The following is a 20,070-nucleotide window of genomic DNA, read 5'->3' as shown; positions in this document are numbered from 1 at the left end:
TAGTAATGAAAGATTTAATAAATCAGTCTTCAGAGAATTAGTGGCAAAACAGAGTATCAATGTCACCACCATCATTTGTAATTTTATAGCTCTTAATTCAGTGAAGGTACGTCTCCATGTGAATGGATTAAACTAGCAAGTGGGTTTAACACTTAAGAACAGTTTTATGTAATAGCAACAATTATACCAATGAAATCATCAAACTGAAAAAAGAAAAGGAAGTAATATGCACATTTCTCCTTTTCGCACAACTTAAAAAATGTTAATTAATTCTAAATCAATGAAAATCATTTGAACAAGATGAAAGTTATAATCAGTTATTTTTAAAGAGTTATTCACAAAATTATTTATGCTCTTATAGTAAAAAAAATTTTTAAACTATCATAGATGGGATGGTTTTGTTGGATCAATAGCTTTTACAGATAGCTGACCTCCGGCATTTACTCAAATGTACAGTAGTGAGAATGTGCAAAAATCTTAGGCTATGCAAAATTCTTCCTCTGAAAAAATATGTTCATACAGAATGATTAATATGTATAATTATCAATTGCTGTATTATTTTAAGCCACTGACTTTTTATGCATACAATTTCTGTTGTGTGCTGATTGTCAAAGCTGAGTATGTGAACACACACACACACTCACGGATTAAAGGGAACAATGCTGACCACCATACTAACTATGAGATAGGACAGGATTTTCAGCTAGTGGGGCTGACTGAAGCCGAGTATATATACTGCCTAGAAACATATAGTAATTTTTTAACTAATAGCTATCTTGTGAGTTGTATGACATTAACCCTACAGCCAATGTGATTTCCCCTTTGCAAATTTTAAAAAATTTGCAGCCTCTTAATATTATTCATCATAGCCCATCCCAATAACAAAAAACTCAGTAAGCCAAACAGCCCAGTACTGATAAGCTAGTCGCAGTTTTCTGTGGAGTTTCTTACTATATTTTTAGACACTTTACCATATGAGTTTCCTCACCTTCAATGTAACCTCACAATATCACAGACAGCCATTTTTCTTTTCCTCTATCTTTTTTTAAAAAAAGAAACTGATAAGTCATGCTGATGGATATTAAGTAAAATATATGACAGAAAAATAGGAAAATATATAGAATAAAAAAAATAATAATTAAAAGGATGAATCAAACTACTTGGAAATGCAGGGAAAATTTACAGTAACTAGATCATGATAAGGATGTTTAATTCTCAGATATTATTGTGAAGAAATATATCTGAAGAGTTTTGGAAATATTGTGGAATCATAGGCAGACTAACTGAGAAACCAAGCTTCATATGAGATAGATGCAGTGGAACAGTACATACTATGAGCACACTGGAAATAGATTATCTAAAATGCCTGGATGGCTCACAAGAAGTAGTTGACTGCTTTTGTTACCAAGCAGATATAATTAGTAGGGAGGTGGTTGCTCTGAAAGTATATAAGCTAGGATAGGAATGAGTTGGAAATGTTCAGAGAGCTATCACTGCTGCAGAGAACAAATGACGGATCTTTTTTAAAACAGGGGCCACATTTTTCATTAACGAAACACTTTGAAAATTGGAACACTGGTAGAATGTGTCATATAAAACATCTTTTTCTCTTAGTCTTCTTAAAAAAAAAGAAATCCATAAATTATTCCATGTTAAAGTTGTCGTATTTCTGTAATTTCAACCAATCACTGACGTCCATTCAGCCGATATACATTAAGTGCCGACTACATAAACAAACGATTCTGAAAAAATTAACCCTAACCCTAACTCTAACCCTAACCCTATGGTTAGGGTTAGGGTTAGGGTTAGGGTTAAAGCAAATTTAAAATGAAAAAAGCAAATAAAACGAAGGTATGGAGATTAAATACGCTTTACATCGCTTAATGAGCCAAAGGAGTAAATGTAAACAACTGAATACTTGTCAGTGATTGGTTGAAATTATCGAAATAAGACTATTTTTTACATGAAATAAATTCGAATACAAAAATATTTTTCTGTTCTATAACACAAAATAGATAAGTTTACGAAGTTTGAAAGTCTTTCGGTACCAAAAACACTACGTAAAACATTAATGAAAAATGTGGCCCCCGTTTTAAAAAAGATCCCAAATGACTTTTCCCTTAAAGTGACGGGCAGATTGCATGACGTTTGTGTTGGAACTGCAATGGTGCATAGTAGTGAACCATGAGCCTTGAATGCAGAGGACTTTAAATGACTGGAAAGAAATGAAGCAAGCATGCTCCACTGAATGTGCATTGTAAGTGTGAATGAACAACAAAGTACAAATATTTTGAGATAAAAACTGGATATTAGATGAATCAGATGTAGTGTGCAAAAAAGAAAATTGCATTGATATGAATATATGATGCATATGGATGAGGACAGTTGTATAAAGACATGCCAATCAATGTAGATGGGACTTGCAGAAGAGGAAGACAAGACAATGTGGTGAAGGCTGATCTCAGGACCTTGAACTTCACAGAGGAGATGATGTGAAACCAAGACAACTGGCAGTATGCAGTTCTTAAGAAAACCTGCTCATCTCAGTGAAATTGAGATTCAGAATGGGCTGTGAGCGAGCGAGCGGGCGGGCGGGCGGGCGGGCGTGTGCACACGCAGAACTGAACCCTTCACCCAATTTCTTCCTTTAGCCATTCCCACCATCCTTCACCTCTCTAAATGCAGTATTCTGCTGCCGTAATTAAATGTAAGCAGACCTGAATACTTCCCCAGCTTTTCCCCAATACCACTTATCTTTCTCACTATCTGGAACCATTTCACTTGTTAGCCATTCTTCATTCTCAATACTGTTCTTCTCACCCAAATTTTACATTGATCACCTTTCTGTACCACCAAATTATTTCCCTGTTCCCCCATCATCATACATCTCTTACTCTCCTCATACATTATACCTGCCTCTCCTCCTCACACCACTGCAACCCACCCACACATCTCTCTCTCTCTCTCTCTCTCTCTCTCTCTCTGCTGTATCATTATTACTATTCTGCTGCTCTTCATCCCACCTTTTTTATACAGTCAGTTATCTCCAACTCTCCCTATCTCTCCTTAACTCATATATATCACTGTATCATTGATTACTCCCACTCTTCAACCCTACCCAATCTCTGCAATTGTCACCTACTCTTCCCTTCGACATATACTTGTCATCTCTCAAACACTTGTTCTTCATTCATTACATTACCTCGACACCCGTTCCCTTCATCTCTAACCATCTCTCACACTCCTATACATTCTTGCAATCCCCACCTACCCTCATTTACTTGTACTCACTTCACACCTTGAGGATCCACCCTGGTTATTCTCACCCTCTCTCCTATGTATGTAGCTATGTAATTCCTCTACAACATGAAACCTGTTCTCTTCTGGCCCTTTCTCTCATATTTTAACCCCTCATCTCCTTACATTAACCTGCCTGCCTCTCTATTGTAACCCCATTTAGTTGAAAGAGGTCTTAGTCTTGCAAGTTGCGTCGTATCCTCACTAGTTTTGATATAATGAAAAAAAAGGCATCCAGCACAGGAAGGCGTTTATTGGTACGTTGACACATTAAGTGGAAAGCAGCAATACTAAAGGAAAGCAACAAGATTATTAACTTGAGTCATGTGGGCTGTGTTAAGACAGAAAATTGTTGTTCAAGGTACAGAGAATTGAGAGGAGATCCACAGTGTAGAACAATACCATGTGCAATAAGATGGTCACAAGAATTGAAGTGCAGACTACAGAGATCATGGTGATCTGGTGGTGTTGCATCAGACATCCAATAAGTGTTCCAAAACAATATGCCTGCCACTGGCCAACTTAGGTGCGAAAATATATTTTAGTACCTCTCCCTCTCTCTCTCTCTGTGTCTGTGTGTGTGTGTGTGTGTGTGTGTGTGTGTGTGTGTGTGTGTGTGTGTGTGTGTGTGTGTGTGTGTGTGTGTGTGTGTGTGTGCGCGCGCGCGTGCGCACGCACGCACAAGTACTAGAATGATACTGAGCTACTAAAAGATCTATTTAGTTGTCCAACCAACTCAGTTTAGAACCAACACACTACCTAAACTCTTTAGAATAAACACAAGCCTTACATTTTACAATAACATGCCCTCAGTAAAAATAGGACAGCCGTTGAAAGAAAATGTCAGTTAAATGCTTTGTTTAATGAACTATCTCTGAGTCATAGGCAGATAATAATGATGAATCAATCTTTAGATACTGTCATGAAAAATACACTGAAATTAATATTAATTTGGACTGCAAACTAATTATCAGATATCAGCTAAACTCTTTATACTATAAATGGTTTAGTTTAGTTACGACTAGTAATAGATGCAAAGAGTAGCTATTTCAAGCTCACATAACTCACTACCAACTTTTTCAAAATATTATTTAAAAAATCTAAAGCAAAATTTATGAGCATGAATTAGAATGTAAATTTAATTTAGAAATCTACCTTCTCATTAAATTGCTCCAATTTAAATAGGTAAATTTATAAATTAAGTTTACATTGTTCCAATTTAAATAGACAAAAGAATAAGAAAATATTCGAAGTAGTTGCCTTCTTAAGAAAGAAGCTATTCATTTGAACTATTATTATACCACAGCCACACAAACACTATAGTATCTCTAAACTTCTGCAACAGCAACAACTGAATACACTCAGCTCCATAACTATGGACAGGAAGGTGTATATACGTGCTCCACTTATAGTGACTAAAGAAAAATAACAAATAAAAGGAGGTTGTAGAGAAACTTGCAAACTATTTTTACATGACTATATATTAGCACTGACACATCACCAAAATCTAGAGCTAAGAATTCGCTTATGCTATATTCTTAGCAACTGCATTCTGTAAATATCTTCCAAGCCTGCTAAATTACAATTTAAACTTATAGATTAATGATACACTAAACAAATTATGGAATGTACACTGTTTAATGCATTATAAATTAATTAATCACACAATCAACAAAAAGACTATTAACCCTTTAGTATTCAAACCAGCCACATCCAGCTTAAATATTCTACCCCCTTTATTGTTAAAACTAGCCAAGTCCAGCCTCTTCCATATACCCTGCAATATCATTCTTAAAGTAAAGAGTCACATCACAGAAATCTCACAGCAATGTGAATATATAAACATTACATTTCACAGGAGTAATCTGAATACTAAAGGGTTAAACAAATCAGACTAACCAATATAGCAAGGTTATAATATATTATGACTATAAATAGCTTATTGTAGGAGCTCTCTTCATGTCTGATGAAAACTCCATTTAGAGGGGCAACTGGCCAAATCACTGCCTTTTCTTGTTCAGAGAATGACAAAAAAGACATTTACTTATATTTGTAAACATTTAGATTGCACATCACAATGATGGCTAAAATTTTTATTATTGTTAGGTATACCTTACTATACATTTCTTATCATGAAACTTATGGAATATGGACAAGTTTATTATGTTTTTGTTTTTGTATTTTTTTCTGCAGAATACCAAAAAGATGTTGCAAGGCAAATGAATAAACAGTCTTCAACTAATCAATATTTAGTTTTCTTTGCATAATATATAGAGACTAGGGTATAATGGAATTGCAGTGATTTATCCAGCATACTTTTTAATAGGATTTTTAGTGAGAAATACAACAAAAAATGTGAACTGAACTAAAAATATTATTCATTTTCAAGTTCAAAAGGATTAATTTTTCCTTATTAGGATTTGTTTTTAATGGATGGATAGCTGCATTTTTCCTGAGGCTGAATGAATTATAAGTGCTCTTTGATAGGTCTCGAAAATAACTTTGCAGATGCATCATTCTTTTTCACTAAATCTGATAAAATTTATATTTTCTAAATATTAAAAAACAGGTTTTCTAATTTTCAATGACCATAACCTTAAAATTTGGAACAGTAACTACCACATTAATGACAACCCTTCATACAACCATGTCTATAGCAAAATCTTCATATGCAATGCAATCAAATTTCCTGTTTTAATGTAGAATTTAATTTAGAAAGATGCATCTATCTTATCTTATGTCTAACTTGTACCTTGATACCACCGATTAGCATCTTTCAGCACTGTCTAAACTTTATCTACTAGCTAATTAACTCTAATTTCCCAACTGCAAAACAGCATAGTAAGGTGATGCAAGACAAAATATCATGAGAGGTGTGATAGAATTTCCAGAAGCACAGAATGTGTGACACACAGTTGAAAGTACATTAACCAAGTAAAAATGGGTGGTGGATGAGTGGTTAGATTACTGGACTAATAACTGGTATTTAAATGGTACAGAAACTGTACTGTGTTCATTTAGGTATAAACAATTAAAAGCTATGCTTTTCTTATACCATGATAGCTATTGGATTTTGGCACAAGAAGCAAACTTTTGACCTTTGGCAAAACAGATAAAAGTTGCACTTTAATCCAAGTAATCAACAATCACAAGTAGTCTGTCTTACATTTTACTTTTTGGAATTCCTTTTCGCTTTGTATTTTATAATTTTTATTTATACCTAGAATACTGTTTCATCAATAATACAAAACTCAAAGTCAGCTTTCATAATTACTATATACTTTTCTTTGAATAATTTATGCATAAAAAAATAAACAAACACACATACACCTCTGTTAATCAGTGAAAACACTTAAATGAAACCAAACTAGATTATGTACTACAGTACTTGATCACTATTTAAATGAAATCCCTTAAACTTTGCTGATCTAACCCAAAATAGATATATATCAGGACAACTATTCACCAAACAGGAAATTCACAAATTGAATATTTGCAATAAACATACCCAAATACCATCATGCTAAAGATAACAGCAACAATAAAGCTGAGAGGGAAGTATCTCAAGGGAACATTCTGTATACTAAATATACATACTGTTGGGAGTCATATATATAATACTGTGAATTGAAAAAGCTTTGATTTACCATGCAAATAGTTATCAAAAAATCCCACTTTAGATGTTTAAATCTAAAAACAACAACCAAGAGAGTTGACTCTAATATCAGCTAATCAAAATACATTAGAGAAGTATTTCCCAACCAAGGCTCCCCAGAATCCTAAGGTTCTGCGAGAGACGATTAGACATTCTGTAAGAAATAGTGATAAATTAATCAGTATACAAATGCATGTTTCAAGTTTGTTTTGTTTTTCATTTAAGTGCATAGTATATTCCTGGTACCTACAGGTAGTAAGGAGACTCTAAGCGGGGGAAAAATTACCTCTTAATAGGCAACTGTAAGGAAATTTTTTCTTCAACAAGGTCTTGGTTAAGATGAAATTTACTAAACGATCTTTGAGGTATGGCAGATTTAGTGCTGTCAAATCTTTCAAAGATAGTTTTATGATTTGCTGAATTTCTATTGGAATTTGATTAAATGAAAGAGAAAGATAAAGCCTAATAATGATAAATAATAAGTTTTACGTAGAGATACCCTAAAGCACAGGTTCCCAACTGGTGTGCCGCAAGATCAACTGAGGGGTGCTGCGAAATATATATACATATGTGGTATCATGATTGATCATTTAAAGTCAAAAATATAATTTGATACTATTTTAACAATAAATATTATTGTCATCTTATATTTTGTATTGTTGTCTATTACATTTTTGCATTGTCATCTATTTTATGTTTATTATATCAACATTAGTGAAAATAAAGAAAATTCTTTATTATCAATTCCAAGGACATAGTTTTCTGACACAGATGTTATTATACAGGGACAAAGTTTTGTTATATTGATGTTGAATCAAAAAACAACTATCATATTAGATTTTCTAATAGGGTGGGGAACGGATTTCTGAAAGGCTTGGCAAGGGTGCCTCAAGGCAGAAAAGATTAGGATATTGTGCCCTAAAGAACAGAATGTATTTCAAGAGTTTTGCCAAGGATAAAAAGGCTGCTACTTTTTTAAGTGGCATGTCTTATAGACACAAAGAGATTTTATAAAAGCTCAAATAGAAGTCGTTACATCCATCAATTTAAAATGAGAACCTGTGATACAAACTCAATTCCACAAGTATGGGTAGGAAAAGGCAGAATTAGTAGAGCATCATTCAAAATAACCTGGGGTATTTGTTTGAGTTCATTTACGTTCTGTGTTAAAATCCTACCCAAGAAGTTCCAATCAATAGTTATTAGAGCCATTATAATCAACAGTACCTTGAAAGCAGTGCCACAGAATGTCAAGAGGTTCAATGAGTGAAATTAGTAAAAGAATGTCAAACAATGAAATCTACAGATTTATATGTAAAACATTGCCTCTAATGTTCTCACATTAAATATTCCTTTCTGGATAATATATTTGTTTTTTTTTTTATGATCATTAATAAATAACATAATGCATATGACCTGTAAAAAAGTAGTTTTGAGACTGTGTTACTAATTTGAACGGTTGCAACAAAGCTTATATACTCAGAAGCTATGAGAGAGGAATACATAAGAACAAATAATTAACTAAATCTGATTAAACTAGCTTAACCCAAGACTAATTTAGCTTGTAATGAAATGATACTCTTAAAGGTTTTGTTTCTGATCTAGTCTAATCACCAGTTCGTGCGATCATAGTCTAATGAAATACTACAAATTCAAGTACACACAAAAGAAAACACCAAAATTTATTTTGTTTAATATACTGAAAATATTTCAGGAGTTATGATTACAAACTTCTTTTTAACAGATAAAGAGCATAATGTCCCAATTATGCTATGAACTAAAAAACAAAAATATAGACATAACCAAGAAGAACCCTACGGCAAACTTCAGCCCCAATAGAGGAACAAGCATAAAAATCAAGCTCAGCAAGTTAACACCATAAGTTAAATCAAAAGTATTGTAGCAGACCCTCATATGAAGCATGTGTATTTGTGTATATGGAAATACAACTGAATGTACACGTCTCTTAACCTTTGACTTACCAAACTGACTAAGACTGTTTACACAAGTTACCAACCAAGAAAAGTCCTCTCATAATTTTATGTTCCAAGCATCCTTTCATATAAATAAATGTTTATAAAGATTTTTCATAAGCCCCACTCAAAATTCCTCCACACACACACACACACACACACACACACACACACAGTCAAATCATGTTAAAGAAATGATCAGTAATGGATTGATTTTTAATATTATGCATGTTTGCATGTAGAAATTATTGCAAAAATTCAGTTCATGATAAGCACTTTCAGTGAATATGTCTTCAAAAGCCTTTGAAATATTAAGCTCAAGTTTCACAGCATTAAAAGGTTGAGAGGTAGATCCAGCTCTGGATAGACTGGCAGTAGAAATAAGAGTGTAAAGCAGTTTCAGCAGTTAAATATAATTTCAATATTCTAACATTAAATTCGTGTCAACATTTTCTAATGAAATAATCCACAAGTATGAAATTTAAATCAATCGATAAGCCCTTAGTTAACAATTACAGCAGTAACTGCATTTTTGTTGCAGAAAAATGTGTCAAGCATTGGAAATAATGTTTTATAGTAACTTAAAGAAACTTGTTATATTGACAGATTCAGTTTAAATAACAGCATTAGGTTAACAAATGTGGAGAGTATAAGTCAGAAGGAATGTTGTGTGCAGTATATCATTCACATCATTAATGTCACACAGCAACAAGGATAAGGTTAATCCTAGTTACTCTTCTTAAACAAGTGAACTTTCTATTTCAAAGTGTATAGAACTACTTGGTTCATTTTGTTCTGTTAGTTATCAACAATTAGGAAAAACTACTATAAATCTAAATCTTTCAGACTTCATAGTTATCTTTTATCAAGACTGCTTCCATTTGAGCTTCTTTTTTTTTTTTGTAGGTTGTTGGTAGTGGAGAACTACAGCACAAAAAGAAATAAAACCTAGAGCTTTATTTACATCAACTTTAATTAAGTTGGTTGTAGAAATGCATTACTTTATAACGTAATGCAGTTTCTTTAATTAAAGATCATGGTATTATACAGTTTAGAAAAGAATTTTCAAAGATAAAAGGAAAAAAATTTAGTAAGTGGTATAGCAATCTCAATACTATGATGCAAGTTATAAAAGAGCTGACAATTAAATTACAAAACAGCACAAGTCAAGATCAATATAACTAACTACATTTCCACTGCATCTACTTCATCACTTGTTTCAGTATGAAAAGCTTCCATCTAGCAGGAGGTTCTATATAGTGGAAGAATCTACCCAACTAAAGATTAAACATCTATGAACTAACAACAGCCTTTTGCAATACACTTCAAATCAATTACTTTTCATTTTTACAATACAACACAAAAGAAGGGAAAACATTTAGTTGCATTAGAAATCTGATGAAACAGGAAGTTGTAATAGCACAAAATGTCTAAACCTTAAAAATTAAAAGCATTAAAACTATGTATGTAGTGCAGATTTTTCAGTGACTAATCCAGTAATGGAGACAGTTTTTATGCCTACAAGATCATATCAGGTGAAATCCAATTGTTTGATATTAAATTTTAATCTGGTACAGATATGAGGAACATGTAAGAGAGAGAGAGAGTGTGTAATCATTATTTTCTTAATTAATCAACATTTCTTTTTAAACTATTTCAAAGGCAACATGGGGAAAGGTCAATAAGAACACTGTCCAACCAGCTTCCACAAATATAACTTTCAAAGGATCTATGCAATCAACTATCCTAAAAGTTAATGGGTGACGAACCATTCAATTTAAGACAAACTAAATATAAAAAAATATTTATGTTCAAATCTGCCAAAACATACTGAAAATGGATATGACTTAAGTATGCTATAGGTACCCAGTGATTTAAATGTAATTTAAGCTATAGGTAACCAAGGAATTATATTATGTAAAACAATAAATCTCAAAATAATTAAAAGCGCAAGAAATATAAGAGCAGAATTCTTCTGCTTGTCTCTTATTCAAAAGTAAAAAAAAAAATATGAAACTTTCAAATAAATTTTTAAAATATATATTGCTTAAAAAGTAACACAGCATTTTACTATTTTTGAAATTAAGCATGTCTCTTTCAGAGAAAGAAAACTTAATACACATGACACAAAAATCATTACTGCATATAATTCCTTCATTTCCATTCATAAATATTAACTTAATTGACTCCACAATAGCTCATCAAGCCACACTGCAGTATAATTTCTACTTTGAGTTGTCTACAGATTACATTTGTTGCAAGTTTTTTTCCACATCCATCTCTATAAAGTCATCTTACTGCTAACGAAGCATGTCCCAACTCAGTGTCAAGTAGCAGCAAAAATCTATATCTTCAACACCAATTAGTTGAACAGTTATGATTTTCATGGTGTGCTTTTATGATGTTTCTCTCCTAATGAGTTGCCAATTATACTAATTTCTTATTGTTTCCACATATGAAAGATTGACATTCAACTGCTCAATCAGATACAGTAACACATGCACACATTCTGGCCATTGAAAAGTGTAAGCTTATCAAACTATTAATCTCACATTTTGTTTCTATAAACAATACATTTTGATTTGTATATTCATTTGTTGTTTTAAGGAACAATATTTTTATACATATACACATTCCTTAACATAGGGACCATGTCATTAAAGAGCAATAAAATACTACAAATAGTGCCTGTGGAAATTCCAGCTATTCTGGAAGTCGTAAGGTGGTTGGAATTTTATAGAGAATCATGAAACAATCTTTTGATATTGTGTTTTGTTTGAAACATTTGATTCTTTAGATGGTGTAAAAGCCTATATATGTAGTGTTGAATGTAATATCTCTTAAGACCTTGACACCTTAACACCTTGAATTGGGTCTGTTTTATATTACTATGGAACCAAAATATGTCCTAGTAATATTTTAAGGTCAAATCAAATATACCTATCTCCCACCAAACATTGGCATTGTGCAACCTGGTCAAAAAAATTACTATTAGTCATACTACAGGGTGTCCACAAAGTTTGGGTACATGGAGTAAATAAAATCATAACATAATTAAATATAAGAAATAATAATTTCTTAAAGTATGTGTTAATCCCCATGTGGGTACATGGAGTAAATAAAATCATAACATAAACAATTAAATACAAGAAATAATAATTTCTTAAAGTATGTGTTAATCCCCTTGTACCCAGACTTTGTGGACACCCTGTATATTAAACCAGTAAATGAAATAATAGGTAATAGGGTTAAATAGGTCTTACAGTATTTCGTTTTGTCCTTAAATCCTACTAAGGTCAATCAACAACATATTCTACATTATATTTGATGTAGGTAAAATTAGTACCAAGTTTCGCTGGAGGGATAGTTCAATCATACATTCCTTTTTCTACAAGTTTGTGGCCTTAAGTTTAGTCAGTATTATTAGAGACATGACTAAGTCAAATCAAAGAAAGATTAAACAGTAAGGAAAACAATAAATCAAAGAATGTAATTTGTTGTTTTCTGTTTTTTGCTGCATTGTCTTTTTTTATATACTGCCAACAGCAAGTTAATAGAAAAAAAAATTTAACAACCAGCCCAACTAACTTTATTAACAACCTTTGACAAAACCAAATTCTTATAAAAGCTATTTTTAAACAGGTGCCAAATAACTTACTTTTTAATAAGGTTGATGTGATCAAGCTGTTAAAGAATTTAATACTAAGTAACCCTCAATTAGATATCAATTATGATATAGGTGTCAGTGACAGTGTATGTGAGAAGGTGGATTGTGTGGTATCTACACCAGCCAAAACGTCAAAACAAATATATGGGTGTTGTTGAGTAACCACAATTTGCACTGCTGAAGCTTTGTGTATGGTGAGCACAAATAATGAAACTACAGGGTTACTGTCAAAGTCATAACTGATATAGTCATCAGGTTAAAAATATTCATTTTATAACCACAAGATTCCAAGTATGATCTCACAACTGACACCTTGGGGATTTATCTTCTAGTGTAGCCTCAGTGGAATTTGGCAGGTGGAAATTGTGTGGAAGCCTGTTAATTTTTGTTCTTTTACAGTTATCTCTGTTCATTGTCAACAGCATCTTCATCATTTTTAGGTCCACTTTTCATGCTGTTGTGAGTTGGACATTTTGACAAGATTCAACAGGCTAGGGACCCATGTCTTGGTCCAAAATCTCATTTTGCCATGGTGTTTATAACTAGATGCCCTTCCTAATACCAACCATTTAACAGAGTATACTAGATGCTTTTTACATGGCACCAGCACTATGAATTCACCTTGTAACTTGAAAGACTGAGATAGGAGATAGGGTAGTTGTTTTAAGTGATGTGATGTGATGAGTGGTTAATAATAGGAAAAGCAAGACCAGGTTTATTGTTATGAAGAAGATTCATGGCTACCTCACATTTTACATGGGCGAATTAGGGAAGTAGAGTGGTGCCCAAAAGCAAGGTAAATATAGCAGTGATGAGATGCCAGAATGTACCCTGAAGTTAACATGACCCAGAAGGTGAATAGTAGGGAGCAGATACAGAAGAATCCAGAAGGGTGGGTAAGATTGCAAGAGCATGGGAGGAGAGTGAAAGATAGATATAAATACAGGGGTTTTCCTTTTCCCTTTCTTTTTACTCTAGCAACAAATGGACATGCCATTCAGTTACAACACATAGTTTCTTCTAACCAATGACAGCAATATCTGGTCTGGTGTGTTCTAATTTTCTTTCACTCTGTACATGGAAGTCTTGCAACAACTTCACTTCATTGTTTTCAAGAGCTTACATTGCAATCCCCACAAAATGTTTATAGGTTTTCACTGTCAATGCAAAACCAACTCTTTTTCTTTTTGCAAAAAATTCAAGTTTTGTGTTGCAGCAATCTTATCATGCCTACCTACACATTTTGTATTTATTCTGAGCTACCTGTGAATATTTTGATACAATATGAGCTCTGGTCTAATCTAAATCACTGCACATTCTGCATTTGGGTGAGTAGTCCTCTTGATACAGTTTACCCTTAGAGCCTATTCCTACGCTGTCAAAAGCACTCTCTAGCTCTCTTTCTTCAGTACCTCTTTCTGTAGTGGTAGCCAGCTGTCCTTGTCATCCCTTATCTCTCATGTTTTTGAAAAATGCTGAGTGGATTTTCTTTCATTCTAAGTTTCTTTCTTTTCCACATTTTTCGTTTTCCCTCCTTTTGAGCTCTGCAAATACTGTAAGCACTCATTATCCCTATTCCTTCTCCTTTTTTTTTTTTCTCTGGTATAAACTGGACAATATCAGACTATATGCATTGTCAATTGCTTTCTTGTCTTCTTACCAATGTCCTTCAACTCAAACTTTCTACAGTCAATAAGACCTGCTCCATACCTAATTAGGGACATTGCCCTCGTGTTGATTGCTTGTAAGATGTTTCCCCTTCATTTAATTTGGAACATAGGATCTCTATTTTGCAAAAATATTCTTTACTGAGGGTTTCCTGTATCATTATTATTATTATTATTATTATTATTAGAAAAGTAATGTTAATGTGATTAAAGTGTTTAACTACTGACTTAATTTATTTCAAAACCTCTATGCTGTATCCTTGAACCTGACAATCAACTGAACATTGCTACTACACTTTCTTGATAATTAGACAGATGTTGCAAATGTCATTAGCCCTGTAATTCAATTAAAGTTACAAGAATAAGCATATGAAAATAAGATAAAGTCAAATACTATAGCTGAAACATTTAAACAGTATATAAAGGAATGAGGTACAAGCATGGTTACGTGGTTAAGAAGTTTGCTTTGCAGTGATGTCGTTTTGTGTTCAGTGCCACAGTGCAGTATCTTGTACAAACACTGACAATACACAGTTTATCTGGTTACTGTCAGAGAGAAACGGTAACATTATGCTTATATTATTTGTTGACATTACAACCAGTTGTTCTGCACTTTCAAAGACAAGTGGAATAAAAAAATAATTGCTTATTTGAAGAACAAGTATGGGTCATTGACAGCAAGGGAATCCAGCCATAAAATGCTTCTCCAACCCTTGCTGGCAAGGAAAAACAGAAGTGAAACAAATGAGCAAACAAATTACAGTGTTTCATAATTAAACATTTAACAAAAGAAACACTCCTTTGAATCACAATTTGATTAACTAATAAAATATAGGGAGGTAGATACAAAAAGGTAAATAATGTATGTTAATCTACAGATTTGATTTATTCAATGATCTATTTTATTATTATTATTGTGAGTAGATGTAGTTCAAAGGATGTGGGAGAAGTACATAACAAAATATTTTGATGTCATAAAGTTCAAAATGAAGAGGACAAATAAATATCTTATGCGTGATTAAAATAAGGGTTGGAACTGTGTCAGATCATGTATTAATTGTGGGAAGGGACTAAGAGAAGAAACTAAGGTAATGGCTGCATGTAAGCAACACAGGGTAAATAAATTAACACAGATATGAAGAGTGAAAAATAAAGGTGTTCCACAGAGAAAAGAGCAATGATTGAAGGTAAACAGTCAAGCATTAAAAACACATATGAGAGAGAGAGAGAGAGAGAGAAAGACTTTTGCAATTAAATCATACTTAGATTACTTAGTTAAACAAAAGAAAATTTATATGTAACCAAACCAAAGCTGATATTATATCGAGGCATTAATTAATAGCATTGTATGGCACCTTTGATTTAAAGAGATCCCCTGATATTTGTTTCTCCTGAAGACATTATTGACTAAAGGTAAAGTGTAATCCAATTGAACCAACCACAGTACATTGATTCTGAAGGGATGAAATTCTCAGCTGATGATAACATGGTTTGGACTGCAAACAGAAACTTAATAGAAAGCATTTAATCTAACATTCTACTAGCTTGGTCATCTCCTCTCTCTTTTTATATTTTGTTTTTGTTGTTGCAAACTTCCATAAACCAATGAGTTATAGAAGCACAAACCAAGAACATAGAATCCAACCTCTTTAAGTTACAGTGATGGCAGGATTCAAACTCAGACCTACAAGCTAACTGAATATTTCTGGTTTTCAGAGCTTCCAATACTTGAAGAGCACCTACTTATAGCAAGACAGATTTGACCCATTTGTAAATTAAAATGACTTGCAAATGGCTGCAGCAAAATGCATCACATAGGATCAGCTGCTCATCTAACATACTACTGAGTTAACATCTCAATTCACAACAATGCCTACTTGTTATATCAGAATAAAGCAACAGATTTCTTTTTAAGAAATGAGGAATTTCATCAAAAAGGTATAATCCACCTTTTATCTTATAATTAGTTTGCTTGCTTTTATTACATCACTAAATTATAAGTAAATCCCTGCAAATGTTAACAGATTTTTTAATACTTTATTGAATTAATTTTTATTTACAACAGAATAGGCTTCACCATGTAATACTCTGGAAAAAAAATTACTAACAACTCTAGAATGTAAAAGGCAGCCCAATAGATGGAAGAAAGAAAAAAGGGAAGGAGAGGGGCTGAGATGGAACAAAGTAGAGGAAGTGAAAGAATAAGAGGAACTGAAATAGCAAAATTAAGAAAAGAGAAAAAATAATCACAGATATAAATGTAATTATGGGAAGATGTACTTGTAAAGATGTGAAGAAAGCAGATAAAATGTTCTTTTACTTAATGTAAAAAGATAACATGCACACACACATGTATACAGATATTCACACATGCATATATATATATATATCATCATCATCATCATCATCGTTTAACGTCCGCTTTCCATGCTAGCATGGGTTGGACGATTTGACTGAGGACTGGTGAAACCGGATGGCAACACAAGGCTCCAGTCTGATTTGGCAGAGTTTCTACAGCTGGATGCCCTTCCTAACGCCAACCACTCAGAGAGTGTAGTGGGTGCTTTTACGTGTCACCCGCACGAAAACGGCCACGCTCGAAATGGTGTCTTTTATGTGCCACCCGCACAAGCCAGTCCAGGGGCACTGGCAACGATCTCGCTCGAAAATCCTACAGGAGCCAGTCAGGCGGTACTGGCAACGGCCACGCTCAAAATGGTGCATCTCATGTGCCACCCGCACAAGAACCAGTCCAGGGGCACTGGCAACGATCTTACTTGGCTTGCAGGGTCTTCTCACGCACAGCCCATTTCCAAAGGTCTCGGTCCGTAGTCATCGCCTCGGTGAGGCCCAATGTACGAAGGTCTTGCCTCACCACCTCAGCCCAGGTCTTCCTGGGCCTACCTCTTCCACGGGTTCCCTCAACTGTTAGGGTGTGGCACTTTTTCACGCAGCTATCCTCCTCCATTCTCACCACATGTCCATACCAGCGCAATCGTCTCTCTTGCACGCCAAAACTGATGCTTCTAATGTTCAGCTTTTCTCTCAAGATACTTACACTCTGACGGGTATTCACATTGACATTACACATCCAACGGAGCATACTGGCTTCATTCCTTGCGAGCTTACGTATGTCCTCAGCAGTTACAGCCCATGTTTCACTGCCATGTAGCATGGTTGTTCGTACGCATGCGTCATACAGTCTGCCTTTTACTCTGAGTGAGAGTCCCTTTGTCGCCAGCAGGGGTAAGAGCTCTCTAAACTTTGCCCAGGCTATTCTTATTCTAGCAGCTACACTTTCAGCGCACCCACCCCCACTACTAACTTGGTCGCCCAGATAGCGGAAGCTATATATATATATATATATATATATATACACACACACACACACATTCACATGCAAATCTGTATGTACATATATATATAAAAAATACATAGCTAGTGCTCTCTCTCTCTTTCATTTTGTGTGTGTGTGGGTGTGCATATATATATATAGATAGATAGACAGATAGATATATGCACATGTGTGTGCATATATACATATGCACAATGTATGTGTGTGACACTAAATTCAGCTTGCGAAGACCTGTTGGGGCAAGTGAGATCGAAACTGAACCAAATTCAATGACTGGCACCCGTGCCAGTGGCGCGCTAACAGCACCATCTAAGCAGGATCACTGCCAGAGCAGCGGTCTCGCTTCCATGCCAGTGGCATGTAAAAAGCACCATTTGAGCATGATCGTTTCCAGTTTCGCCTTACAGGCACTTGTGCCGGTGGCATGTGAACAAAACATTGGACTGACTCCTGTGCAGGTGGCATGTAAAAAAAAACACCATTTGAGTGTGGCCATTGCCAGTACTGCCGGACTGGCCCTCATGCCAGTGGCACGTAAAAAGCACCCACTACACTCTCGGAATGATTGGCGTTAGGAAGGGCATCCAGCTGTAGAAACTCTGCCAGATCAGACTGGAGTCTGGTGTAACCATCTGGTTCGCCAGTCCCCAGTCAAATCGTCCAACCCATGCTAGCATGGAATGCAGATGTTAAATGATGATGATGATGATATATAAATCCTCTGGAGTAGAGCTAACTCAACGCAAGCTAGGACTTACTTCAACCCTGGCTAAGTAACCCGGCCAATGGTGTCTGATTAGTGAAAGCCCCAAATCAACCAATGATCCCAAATAACAGCACTGATGATGCCTCAAGGTACATCACAAGATAACAAGTATATATAAACAAGATTATATTAAACAATTCCCTGGTGATGTGAACACATGCATGTATATTCTTTTATGTCCAGGGTGAATGAAAATAATTTTTATATGTATATGTCTTCATTGGTTTTTAGTTCATTCCACATACTTATGTGCATGTGAGTGTAATCCATTGATATAAATATATATAACTTTAAATGAAATACTTATACAACAATAAGAAGAATACTATTTAATCAATGATTGAAAGCATTTAAGCATAAGATCAAATAGAACTGATATTCTAATCTAATTTCACCAGGAAAACCCATCAATACAGAAATAGATCCTTTAAAACAGCTCCATGAAAATGTCTCAGAAGCACATGCAATTGTATATACACATACATATATAACGATGTATAGGATACAATAGACTAAACTAGGTCTATAGAAATACACTCTGACAAACCTACATATATGCATGTGTTTCATTAAGTAAAAAACATATTTACAAAAAACATATACACGATGATGATGATGATGATGATATATATCATCATCATTTAATAGTCATTTTCCATGCTAGCAAGGGTTGGACACTATATCTATCTATCTATCTATATATATATATATTGTACTTAAGTGCTTTTTAATACTATCTAGCATGTACACTCCTCAAAATATTTTAAATCAGTAGCATGTCTGGATTATTATTAAAATACAATACATCATACTTAATAAAAAGGCAAAACTAATTGGAGAAGAAACCAAGGAGATAGGACTACTTAGTTATAGACATTGCTGCACCAACAGTATTGCTCAAGTTGCCTAATGCCACTTCTACCACTATAGATTTTATACAGATACCATTGCTATTTCACATCATAAGAGAGTTATATCGTAGAAATAGTGGAGACACAACTAAACTCTGAAGAAAACAAAAAAGCACTACACCTCACTAAAACTGTCAGTAAATATGATATTTGGGATGTGAAGACTTATGTCTTTTAAATAAGTACACTTATCCATCAACCAAACTTAGTTGGTTCAGCTATCAAGTCACCATGTTAAATCTTCAAATCATTTTTTTTACTTAGTCGAAGAGAGAGGCAGCACACATGTCTTTATATATATATATTGAACCTTTATTTTTTCCAGACCTCCAAGACTCGTTGGAGGAAGAGAGCCAAATGTTTATAACAAAATGAACTCCATTAAAAATACACATATAGCAGGTGGTAGTATTAAATTAGATGAGTTAAGCTTTGTTACAAGGATCACTAAAGTGTCTTCATAACAATATTCAAAGCATTTTGTTTTTCTCAACTAACATAGCAGAAACTCCATATAATTGAGTGCTTTATTGACATACTGAGTTCAAATTCATGGATGAAGAAGGCCAGAAAGGTGTTGCACAAATCGTTTTAACTTAGGCACAGAGTCTTAAATATCAGCAGGAGGGAAAAGTAGATTACATCTACCCAACTACCTGATAGTTTATTTTATCAACCCAAAAGGACAAAAGGTAAACTTAATCTCAGCAGGATTTGAACTTAGAAAGTAAAGAACCAGAATACCACAAAACATGTTATATGACACTAACTATTTTGTC

At 34.0% G+C, this 20,070-nt stretch overlaps 1 protein-coding gene across 2 annotated transcripts in view; it reads right to left on the bottom strand.

Annotated features, from left to right (window-relative positions):
- Positions 1 to 20,070, bottom strand: part of LOC106869338 (serine/threonine-protein kinase 10) — a 220,233-nt gene that overhangs the window by 184,245 nt on the left and 15,918 nt on the right. The gene's annotated exons all lie outside the window — the stretch shown is intronic.

Source organism: Octopus bimaculoides, chromosome 2 (genome assembly GCF_046866305.1).
Source record: "Octopus bimaculoides isolate indiv1 chromosome 2, ASM4686630v1, whole genome shotgun sequence".
NCBI classification, from domain to species: Eukaryota; Metazoa; Mollusca; class Cephalopoda; order Octopoda; family Octopodidae; genus Octopus; species Octopus bimaculoides.
This window is presented reverse-complemented; position numbering and strand designations above follow the sequence as displayed.